General features: G+C 39.3%; 1 protein-coding gene across 7 annotated transcripts in view; it reads left to right on the top strand.

The window, feature by feature from the left end:
- FAM120C (family with sequence similarity 120 member C) overlaps nt 1-12,345 on the top strand; it is a 145,453-nt gene that overhangs the window by 84,593 nt on the left and 48,515 nt on the right. The gene's annotated exons all lie outside the window — the stretch shown is intronic.

The following is a 12,345-nucleotide window of genomic DNA, read 5'->3' as shown; positions in this document are numbered from 1 at the left end:
TTGCCAGTTCTTATATAACTTCTTAATTTTTGCCAGTCCATTGGGTTTCAAGTAGTATCTTCAGAGGAACAGTTCTATTAAGAAGCAGAAGATTCATTCATAGCAATAATAAAACATTTGAGTTAATCATGTACCATCCTGATATATAAAGATGCATAAGAAATAGTTTTTGTTCACCTGACAGAATAATCTAAGGTATGTTGGAAAAGCAAATGAATAAGAATAGATTATAATTTTTTATTTTTTAATATAAATTTATTTATTTAAATTGGAGGCTAATTACTTTACAATATTGTATTGGTTTTGCCATACATCAACATGAATCCGCCACGGGTGTACACGTGTTCCCCATCCTGAACCCCGCTCCCACCTCCTTCCCCATCCCATCCCTCTGGGTCATCCCAGTGCACCAGCCCTGAGCATCCTGTATCATGCATCAAACCTGGACTGACAATTCGTTTCACATATGATACTTTACATGTTTCAGTGCCATTCTCCCAAATCATCCCACCCTCACCCTCTCCCACAGAGTCCAAAAGATTGTTGTATACATCTGTGTCTCTTTTGCTGTCTCGCATATAGGGTTATCATTACCATCTTTCTAAATTCCATATATATGCATTAGTATACTGTATTGGTGTTTTTCTTTCTGGCTTACGTCACTCTGTATAATGGGCTCCAGCTTCATCTACCTCATTAGAACTGATTCAGATGTATTTTTTTAATGCCTGAGTAATACTCCATTGTGTATATGTACCACAGCTTTTTTATCCATTCATCTGCCGATGGACATCTAGGTTCCTTCCATGTCCTGGCTATTAAAAACAGTGCTGCAATTTTTTAAAAGAGCAGTAAAAGGAGTCTTGGCTCAAACAACATCAACAAAAAAGCCAGGGTATATTATAAACATATACTAAAATGATGTGATACTGACACAAAAATTGACAGGTCATTGTTTTAGTGCAGCTAATACTGAGTTAGACTCTAGACACATGATAACTTAAAATATGCTAAAGAAACCTTCTCAAATCAATGAGGAATAGATGAATTGTTAATAATTGTTGAGAAAATTGGGTTGGTATTTGGGGGAAAAAACATCATGTTAGAGCCTTACCACACATAAATTCTAGACAAATTTATTATAGACATAAATGTAAAGGAAAAAATAACAGGTAGAATAAAAGGTGAGCAATGATTTACCCGATCTTGAGACAAGAAACACGTTTCTTCAATGAAAATAAAGAGGCCTTCAAGCCCAGGGCATTGTCAAAAATAATAGCAAAATCAATGGCAAACAATCAGGTGGGACAAATACCTTAGTTGTCTGTGGTTGCAATACACCATACAAAAATTTAACTGGGACATCTGAGAAATAAAACAATCATAAATGGCTTGAATAAGCTCCCATATAGTCCTGGGAATCTGGAAGATTGTGTAGATATGCATGGCTACATATAGACTCAGGAGAGGCTTAGAAGAGCCCTGATTACATATTCATACCTGGTTGAACATGAGACCTGCACAAGGAAAACAATAAAAGCCAGACATAAATTGCTTGAATTTTTAATGTATGCCCTAACCTACACATTGATCCCTTTTGTAAAAATGAAAGCTTTATTGGCCCAAGATGTTTCTGCACAACCTTTGACTAATCATTGGCTGATGAATAAACTATGATGATCCTAGGGAGACTCCTAGGAAGCTAGACTTAAAAATGACATGAATTAAAAGTAAAAATCTGAGCAAGGACATCAGGCTACACATTGCAGGAGACACAGACTGTCCAGAATTAGCTCAGACATGTCACTAAACAAATAAACTAAAAAGCAGCAACTACAGTGCTTTGGGAAGGAGTCAAAAGTCCAGAGTTGCTATATTATCAAAACTGTCCAATGTCAAATAAAAAGTTAAAAAACTTGCAAAGAAATAATAATATGTGGCTTATACTCAGGACAAAAAACAGTCAATAGAAACTGCAGCCTACCAGTCTCCTCCATCCATGGGATTTACCAGGCAAGAGTACTGGAGTGGGGTGCCATTGCCTTCTCCAGTAGCAGCAGCAGCAGAGGGCATATGTATATAGGACATAGTAAATAAACACTTTCAATCAGCTCCTATAAATACATTCAAAGAACTAAAGGAAAACATATCTAAAGAATTAAAGTATGCTGACAATGACCCATCAAATAGAGAACAGCAATAAGAAAATAGATCAAGATGGTCGAGTAGAAGGAGACGTGCAACTCACCTTGCCCCATGAACACATAACAATTCTCACTGAAAACTAATTGGAAACTGGCAAAGGACTCCTGTACAACCAAGACAACAAGAAAGGTTCATCCGTAATTAGGCAGGAAGGGAAGAAAAGCAATCAGGTCAGGCCTTGTACCCCTGGGAGGGAACTCAAAAGAACAGGGAGATTACATGGGTGGAGATTCACCCTGGGGAGTAAGTTGTTTGAGCCACAAATTGGGAAGGCCCAGGATCCGACGCAGGGGAGACAAGCTCTCTTGACTGATTGGAGGACTACAGGGACTAACAAGAGGGCTGTGGGAAGCCTGGATTGAGTATGAGAAGCATGTGTATACTAGCTCACCAGCAAGGCAGGGCAGAGTGAGGACTGCCTCAGTGACTGCCAGGTTTCCCACAACTGCCCCAGTGCCAACCCCAATCGAATGACTGCTCCAGACCCACTTATCCACAGTGCAGCACAGCATTGGATCTAGAATTGCCACAACCAGGTAGAAAGCTCAGATGTGGTACACAGAGGCTACTGAGTTCCAGGGGGGTGTCTGGGTGGGGCTGTGATGTCCATTGTTGGTGCTTATTCAAGATGAAAGTGAAAGAGGAGAGTGAAAAAGTTGGCTTAAAGCTCAACATTCAGAAAACTAAGATCATGGCATCTGGTCCCATCACTTCATGGCAAATAGATGGGGAAACAGTGGTTGACTTTATTTTCGGGGGCTCCAAAACCACTGCAGATGGTGATTGCAGCCATGAAATTAAAAGACTCTTACTACTTGGAAGGAAAGTTATGACCAACCTAGACAGCATATTAAAAAGCAGAGACATTACTTTATCCACAAAGGTCCATCTAGTCAAGGCTATGGTTTTTCCAGTAGTCATGTATGGGTGTGAGAGTTGGACTATAAAGAAAGCTGAACGCTGAAGAATTGATGCTTTTGAACTGTGGTGCTGGAGAAGACTCTTGAGCGTCCCTTGGACTTCAAGGAGATCCAACCAGCCCTAAAGGAGATCATCCCTGAATATTCATTGGAAGGACTGTTGTTGAAGCTGAAACTCCAATACTTTGGCCACCTGATGCGAAGAGCTGACTCATTTGAAAAGACCCTGATGCTGGGAAAGATTGAGGGCAGGAGGAGAAGGGGACGACAGAGGATGAGATGGTTAGATGGCATCACCGATTCAATGGACATGGATTTAGGTAGACTCCGGGAGTTGGTGATGGACAGGTAAGCCTGGCATGCTGCGGTTTATAGGGTTGCAAAGCGTTGGACACGACTGAGTGACTGAACTGAACTCAAGCAGTGTATTAGAAGTAGCCCAAAACTCTTGACAGTGGACACTCCAGCACAGCTCACCTCCCCGTAAGCACTACGAATCAGTGCAGGCCCCACCTGCCCTGAGTGTCACTCCAAAGCAGGGTTGGGGAAGTGGAGGCTGAGGGCAGTAATTGGATGTGAGAGACAATAGGGAGTTGAACTGAGGCTGCATCTGAGCAGAGCAAGGGAAACAGTTGCTGGCGCCTGCACAAGCAGTGCCTTGGAGACAGCTTGTACCTCCTACAGCTGACATGAGCTCTGAGCTCGCATGGGCCCCCTTTGCTTCAGCATGATCTCCCTCTGGGGCAAAAGTCCTAGTGCAGGAAGGGGGGAAACACATACTTAGAGGGAACAGAGCCAACTCAGCTAGATCCTAAGGGCTTCCATTTCAGTATCTTGGGACTTGATCCAAATCCCTGACAGGATGATGATGGCCACTGAGCAGAGAGGAAGCCCCGCCTCATACCAGACTCCGCCCCAGCACCTCCATCTCCAGCCCCACCTCCTACCACAGCAATAGCTTCCTGCACACCCTGAGGAAAGACAGTGACTTGCAACCACATCAAATCCAACCCCCCCACCAAAGGCATTAGGCACACGCAGTCTATATGGGACACTCCCATATAAAGACATCCCCGCAAGACCACAATAGGTAACTGTTTCACCTAATTTCATAGGCACAGAGCAAGTTTAGCAAAAATGAAAAGACAGAAGAACTGGTCTCAATTTAAACAGCAAGAGAAAACCCTTGGAAAAACAAATAATGAAAAGAAATAATAAAGAATTTGAAGCATAAGTAATAAGAATGTTAATTGAATTAAAGAACAGAGCAGATGAGCACAGTGAGAATTTTAACAAGAACTTGAAAATATAAGAAAGACCCAATCAGAAATGAAGAATTCACAAGAGTTGGATTCTGAATATACTCCCTTTGAAAGGTCATTTAGATATTTAAATAGAAATGTTCTGTAAACAGTAAATATATGTGTTTAGAATGATAAACTTCCAAGATTATAGATAAATCAAAATAACACTTGCAGTATTTATTTATTCATATGATAAAACACTTAGAGCTTAACTGATTCAAGTAGATTAAATAAGTATAGTAAGTATAATAAGATTGTGAAAAGTATGAAGATAGCTGAGAAAAAAGAGCTTACTATAAATAGCATACCAAAACAATAACTTTTAGAATAGGAAAAGGAAGAAATGAATAATTGATTAACTTAAATAAAAAACACACTAGAAAGAATGAATAGCAGACTAAGGGATTCAGAAGAAAGCATAAATGATCTGGAAGATAGAATAATGGAAATCACGCAGTCAGAAAAGCACAAATAAAAACAAATTTTTAAATATGAGAACAGTTTGAGATCTCTGAGATAACATTAAGCATACTAACATTCATATTATAGGGGCCACAGAAGGAAAAGAGAGAGAAGGGGATCAAAAATATATTTGATGAGATTATAGCTAGAAACTTCCCAAACCTGAAGAAGGAAACAGATATCCACATACAGGAAGCACTGGTACTACTAAGTCACTTCAGTCGTGTCCGACTCTGTGTGACCCCATAGACGGCAGCCCACCAGGCTCCCCCGTCCCTGGGATTCTCCAGGCAAGAACACTGGAGTGGGTTGCCATCTCCTTCTCCAATGCGTGAAAGTAAAAAGTGAAAGTGAAGTCGCTCAGTCGTGTCCGACCCTCAGCGACCCCATGGACTGCAGCCTACCAGGCTCCTCCATCCATGGGATTTTCCAGGCAAGAGTACTGGAGTGGGGTGCCATTGCCTTCTCTGACAGGAAGCACAAAGGGTCTCAAAAAAGATGAACTCAAATAGACCCACACCAAGACATATTATAATTAAGATGACAGTCTGAGTGTAAATCAACAGATGAATGGATAAAATACATATGGTGTGTTTCTATCTGTGTCTGTGTGTGTACACACATACACATATATATATATACACACACACATATATATACACACATATATATAGTGGAACAATGCTGAGCTGTAAAAAAAGAATGAAATGCTTCCATTTACAGCAATATGGGTAGACCTAGAGAATATTAGGCATAATGAAATAATTCATACAGAGAAGGACAAATTACTGTATGATGTCACTTATTTGTGGAATCTAAAGTAAAACAAATTAATGTATATAGCAAAACAAAAACAGTTTCACAGATATAGAAAACAAACCAGTGGTTAACAGTGGGGAGAAGGAAGAGGGCAGTAGCAAGATATGGTTATGCAGTTAAGAGATACAAACTACTATGTATAAAATAGATAAGCAACAGGATATATTATATAGCACAGGAACTTATAGCCATCATTTTGTAATAACTCTATTAAGAGTTATAGAGTGTAATCTGTAAAACTACTGAATCATGGTCCTGTATACCTAAAACTAATATGATGTTTAAACCAACTGTGCTTCAATTAAAAAAAAGATAGAAATTACTAAAAGAAACAAAATAGATATTCTGAAGTGGAAAAGTATGTCTTCATTGAAGTGAAAAATTAACTCAAGGAGTTCAATACCAGATTTGAGCTGAGAGAAGAAAAAAAACATCAGAGAATTTGAAGGCAGATGAATAGAGATTATCAAATTTGAAGTTCAGTTCATTTCACTTGCTCAGTTGTGTCTGACTCTTTGCGACCCCATGGACTGCAGCATGCCAGGCTTCCCTGTCCATCACCAACTCCCAGAGCTTGCTCAAACTCATGTCCATCAAATCAGTGTTTTTTTTTTTTTAATATAAATTTATTTATTTTAATTGGAGGCTAATTACTTTATAATATTGTAGTGGTTTTGCCATACATTGCCATGAATCTGCCACGGGTGTACATGTGTTCCCCATCCTGAACCCCCCTCCCACCTCCCTCCCCATCCCATCCCTCTGGGTCATCCCAGTGCACCAGCCCCGAGCATCCTGTCTCATGCATCGAAACTGGACTGGCGATCCAATTTCACATACGATAATATACATGTTTCAATCCCTTTCTTCCAAATCATCCCACCCCCACCCTATCCCACAGAGTCCAAAAGATTGTTCTATACATCTGTGTCTCTTTTGCTGTCTCGCATACAGGGTTATCGTTACCATCTTTCTAAATTTCATATATATGCGTTAGTATACTGTATTGGTGTCTTTCTTGCTGGCTTACTTCACTCTGTATAATAAGCTCCAGTTTTATCCACCTCATTAGAACTGATTCAAATGTATTCTTTTTAATGACTGAGTAGTATTCCATTGTGTATATGTACCACAGCTTTCTTATCCATTCGTCTGCTGATGGACATCTAGGTTGCTTCCATGTCCTGGCTATTATAAACAGTGCTCTGATGAACATTGGGGTATAACATTGGGGTTATGACCAACCTAGATAGCATATTGAAAAGCAGAGACATTCTTTGCCAACAAAGGTCCATCTAGTCAAGGCTATGGTTTTTCCAGTGATCGTGTATGGATGTGAGAGTTGGACTGTGAAGAAAGGTGAGCGCCGAAGAATTGATGCTTTTGAACTGTGGTGTTGGAGAAGACTCTTGAGAGTCCCTTGGACTGCAAGGAGGTCCAACCAGTCCATTCTGAAGGAGATCAGCCCTGGGATTTCTTTGGAAGGAATGATGCTGAAGCTGAAACTCCAGTACTTTGGCCACCTCATGCAAAGAGTTGACTCATTGGAAAAGACTCTGATGCTAGGAGGGATTGGGGGCAGGAGGAGAAGGGGACGACAGAGGATGAGATGGCTGGATGGCATCACTGACTCGATGGACATGATTCTGAGTGAACTCCGGGAGTTGGTGATGGACAGGGAGGCCTGGCGTGCTGCGATTCATGGGGTCACAAAGACTTGGACACAACTGAGCGACTGAACTGAACTGAAAATCCCAGATGGCTTCTTTGCAGAAATTAACAAACTGACACTAAAATTAATGTGTAAATGCAGTGGGCTCAGAGTAGCCAAAACAGTGTTGAATTTGAAAAAAAAAAGGCAGAATGGCTGCGATCCAGAAGTCTACAAATAATAAATCCTGGAGAGGGTGTGGAGAAAAGGGAACCCTCTTACACTGTTGGTGGGAACGCAAACTAGTACAGCCACTATGGAGAACAGTGTGAAGATTCCTTAAAAAACTGGAAATAGAACTGCCTTATGATCCAGCAATCCCACTGCTGGGCATACACACTGAGGAAACCAGAAGGGAAGGAGACATGTGTACCCCAGTGTTCATCGCAGCACTGTTTTTAATAGCCAGGACATGGAAGCAAACTAGATGTCCATCAGCAGATGAATGGATAAGAAAGCTGTGGTACATATACACAATGGAGTATTATTCAGCCATTAAAAAGAATACATTTGAATCAGTTCTAATGAGGTGGATGAAACTGGAGCCTATTATACAGAGTGAAGTAAGCCAGAAGGAAAAACACCAATACAGTATACTAATGCATATATATGGAATTTAGAAAGATGGTAACAATAACCTGGTGTACGAGACAGCAAAAGAGACACTGATGTATAGAACAGTCTTATGAACTCTGTGGGAGAGGGAGAGGGTGGGAAGATTTGGGAGAATGACATTGAAACATGTAAAATATCATGTAAGAAACGAGTTGCCAGTCCAGGTTCGATGCACGATACTGGATGCTTGGGGCTAGTGCACTGGGACGACCCAGAGGGATGATATGGGGAGGGAGGAGGGAGGAGGGTTCAGGATGGGGAACACATGTATACCTGTGGCGGGTTCATTTTGATATTTGGCAAAACTAATACAATTATGTAAAGTTTAAAAATAAAATAAAATTAAAAACAAACAAGCAAACAAAAAGCGTAATTGTAGATTCATACTTCTTAATTTAAAAATTTACTACAAAACTACAGTAATTGAGACAGTAGTATAAGGGTAGGCATATAAATGATGAAGTACATTTGAGTGCCCAGAAATAAACCCTTCCATTTATGGTCAACTGATTTTTGGCAAAGATACCACAATAATTCAATGGGGAAAGATAGTCATTTTAGCAAATAGTTTTGTGATAACTGGATAGCAAATAGTTGTGTGATAACTGGACATTCATATGCAAAAAAGTGAAGTTGGATCTCTACCTCACATAATATACAAAAATTAACTCAAAATGTATCATAAGCCTATATGTAAAAACCCAAATTATAAAACTTTTAGAAGAGAACACGTGTAAATCTTCATGATCTCAGATTAGGCAATGATTTCTTAGATATAGTGCCAGAAGCATGACAGAAAGAAAAGTACATAAATTGGAGTAGATCAGAACTAAAAGCTTAATCCACAGCAAACATTATTCTCAATGGTGAAGGACTGGAAATATTTCTTCTAAGACCAGGAAGAAAACAAGGATCCCCACTCTCAGCACTATTATTCAATATAATTTTGGAAGACCTCGCAATAGCAATTAAACAAGTAAAAGAAACACAAGGAATCCAGAAAGGAAAAGAAGTAAAACTATTAGTGTTTGCAGATGACATGATACCATACATAGAAAATCCTAAAGATGCCACCAGAAAACTACTGGAGCTAATCAATGAATTTAGTAAAGTCACATAATACAAAATTAATACACAGAAATCTCTTGCATTCCTATGCACTAACAGAAAAAAATCAGAGATTAATGAATCAATCTCACTCACCGTTGCACCCAAAAGAATAAAATACCTAGGAATAAACCTATCTAAGCAGACAAAAGACCTGTATGCAGAAAACTATAAGACACTTAATGAAAGAAATCAAAGACAACACAAATAGATGGAGAGATATACCATGTTCTTGGAATGGAAGAATCTATATTATAAAAATGACTGTACTATCCAAAGCAATCTGCAGGTTCAGTGCATTCCATATCAAATTCCCAATAGCATTTTTCACAGACTAGAACAAAAAATTTTAGTTTGTATGGATATGCAAAAGACCCCCAAATAGTTGATGCAGTCTTGAAAAAGAAAATGAAAAGGAAGGAATTGGACTCCCTGACTTCAGACTGTACTACAAAGCTGTAGTAATCAAAACACTATGGTACTGTCACAAAAACAGAAATATAGATCAATGGAACAGGATAGAAAGCCTGGAGATAAACCCACACACCTTATGGTCAACTTATCTTTGACAACAGAGACAAGAATATATGATGTAGGAAAGATAGTTTCTTCAATAAATGATGCTGGGAAAACTGGACAACTACATGTTAAAGAATGAAATTAGAACACTTCTTAGACCATACACAGAAATAAATTCAAAATGAGTTAAAGACCGAAATGTCACACTGAATACTATAAAGCTAGAGGAGAACATAGGGAGAACACTGTTTGCTATAAATCACAGCAAAATCCTTTTTGACTCACCTCCTAGACCAGTGGAAATAAAAACATAAATAAACAAATGAGACCTAATTAAACTTAAAACTTTTGCACAGCAAAAGAAACTGTAAACAAGATGAAAAGACAACCCTTAGAATGGGAGAAAATAATTGCAAACAAAACAACTGACAAAGGATTGATCTCCAAAATTTATAAGGAGCTCATGCAGCTCAATATTTTTTTTTTTAAAAAAGCCCAAACAGTGGGCAGAAGACCTAAACACACATTTCTCCAAAGAAGAAATACAGATGGCCAACAAACATATGAAAAAATGTTCAAAATTCCTCATTTATTAGAGAAATGCAAATCAAAACTACAATGAGGTATCACCTCACACCAGTTAGCATGGCCATAATCAAAACATCTGCACTCTGTAAAATAGGCTCCAGTTTCATCCATCTCATTAGAACTGATTCAAATGTATTCTTTTTAATGGCTGAGTAATACTCTATTGTGTATATGTACCATAGCTTTCTTATCCATTCATCTGCTGATGGACATCTAGGTTGCTTCCATGTCCTGGCTATTATAAACAGTGCTGCGATGAACATTGGAAGAGACACTGATGTATAGAACAGTCTTATGGACTCTGTGGGAGAGGGAGAGGGTGGAAAGATTTAGGAGAATGGCATTGAAACATCTAAAATATCATATAAGAAACTAGTTGCCAATCCAGGTTCGATGCACGATACTGGATGCTTGGGGCTAGTGCACTGGGATGACCCAGAGGGATGGTATGGGGAGGGAGGAGGGAGGAGGGTTCAGGATGGGGAACACATGTATACCTGTGGCGTATTCGTTTTGATATTTGGCAAAACTAATACAATGATGTAAAGTTTAAAAATAAAATTTAAAAAATTAAAAAAAAAAACATCTACAAACAATAAATGCAGTAGAGGATGTGGAGAAAAGGGTACCAACCCTCTTGCACTGGTGGTGGGAATATACATTGATGCAACCACTATGGAGAACAGTATGAAGGAAAGTAGGAATAAAATTACCATATGACACAGCAGCCCCACTACTGGGCATATAACCTGAGAAAGACCATAACTCAAAAGAACACATGTACCCCAATGTTCATTGCAGCACTATTTACAGTAGCCAGAACATGGAAGCAACCTAGATGTACATCAACAGATGAATGGATAAAGAAGTTTTGGTTCATATATACAATGGAATATTACTCAGCCATAAAAAGGAATGAAATTGGGTCATTTGTACCAATGTGGATGGACCTAGAATCAGTCATACAGAGTGAAGTAAGTCAGAAAGAGAAAAATAAATATCGTATATTAACACATATATATGAAATCTGGAGAAATGGTACAGATGAACCTATTTGTAGGGCGGGAATAGAGACAGAGATGTATGGAACAGACTTATGGACACAGTAGGAGAAGGGGAGGTGGGATATGAATTGAGAGAATAGCATTGACATATATATGCATTGCCATGTGTAAAATAGATAGCTACAGGAAGTAGCTGTATAGCACAAGGATCCCAGCTCAGTGCTCTGTGATGACCTAGAAGAGTGGGATGCTGGGTGGTGAGGAGGGAGACTCACAAGGGAGGAGATATATGTGTACTTATAGCTGATTCACGTTGTTGTACATCAGAAACTAACACAACATTGTAAAGCAATTATACTCCAGTTAAGAAATTTAAAACTTATGCTCCAATCAAAAAAAAATTATACTACAATTAAAAAACAAACTAAAAGCTTGTGTGCTAGAGACAATGCCATAAAGAAAAGTGATAACAAAACTCAAAGAATGGGATAAAATGCAAATCATATATCTGATAAGTATCAAAAGCATCCAGAATGTATAAAGAATTCTTTCAACTCAATAATAAAGGAGAGATGATTTGATTTAAAAATCAAATGGGCAAAAAAATTCATTTGACATTTCTCCAAAGTAGATATCAGATCAGTCGCTCAGTTGTGTCTGACTCATTGCGACCCCATGAATCGCAACACACCAGGCCTCCCTGTCCATCACCAACTCCTGGAGTTGTGCCCAAACTCATGTCCATCCAGTTGGTGATGCCATCCAGCTATCTCATCCTCTGTCGTCCCCTTCTCCTCCTGCCCTCAGTCCCTCCCAGCATCAGGGTCTTTTCCAATGAGTCAACTCTTTACATGAGGTGGCCAAAGTATAGGAGCTTCAGCTTTAGCATCAGTCCTTCCAATGAACACCCAGGACTGATCTCCTTTAGGATAGACTGGTTGGACCTCCTTGCAGTCCAAGGGACTCTCAAGAGTCTTCTCCAACACCACAGTTCAAAAGCATCAATTCTTCGGCGCTCAGCTTTCTTCAGAGTCCAACTCTCACATCCATACATGACCACTGGAAAAACCATAGCCTTGACTAGACGGACC

This window comes from Bos indicus, chromosome X, assembly GCF_029378745.1.
Source record: "Bos indicus isolate NIAB-ARS_2022 breed Sahiwal x Tharparkar chromosome X, NIAB-ARS_B.indTharparkar_mat_pri_1.0, whole genome shotgun sequence".
Taxonomy (NCBI): domain Eukaryota; kingdom Metazoa; phylum Chordata; class Mammalia; order Artiodactyla; family Bovidae; genus Bos; species Bos indicus.
Note: the sequence above shows the minus strand (reverse complement) of the source record. Positions and strands in the feature narration are given on the sequence as shown.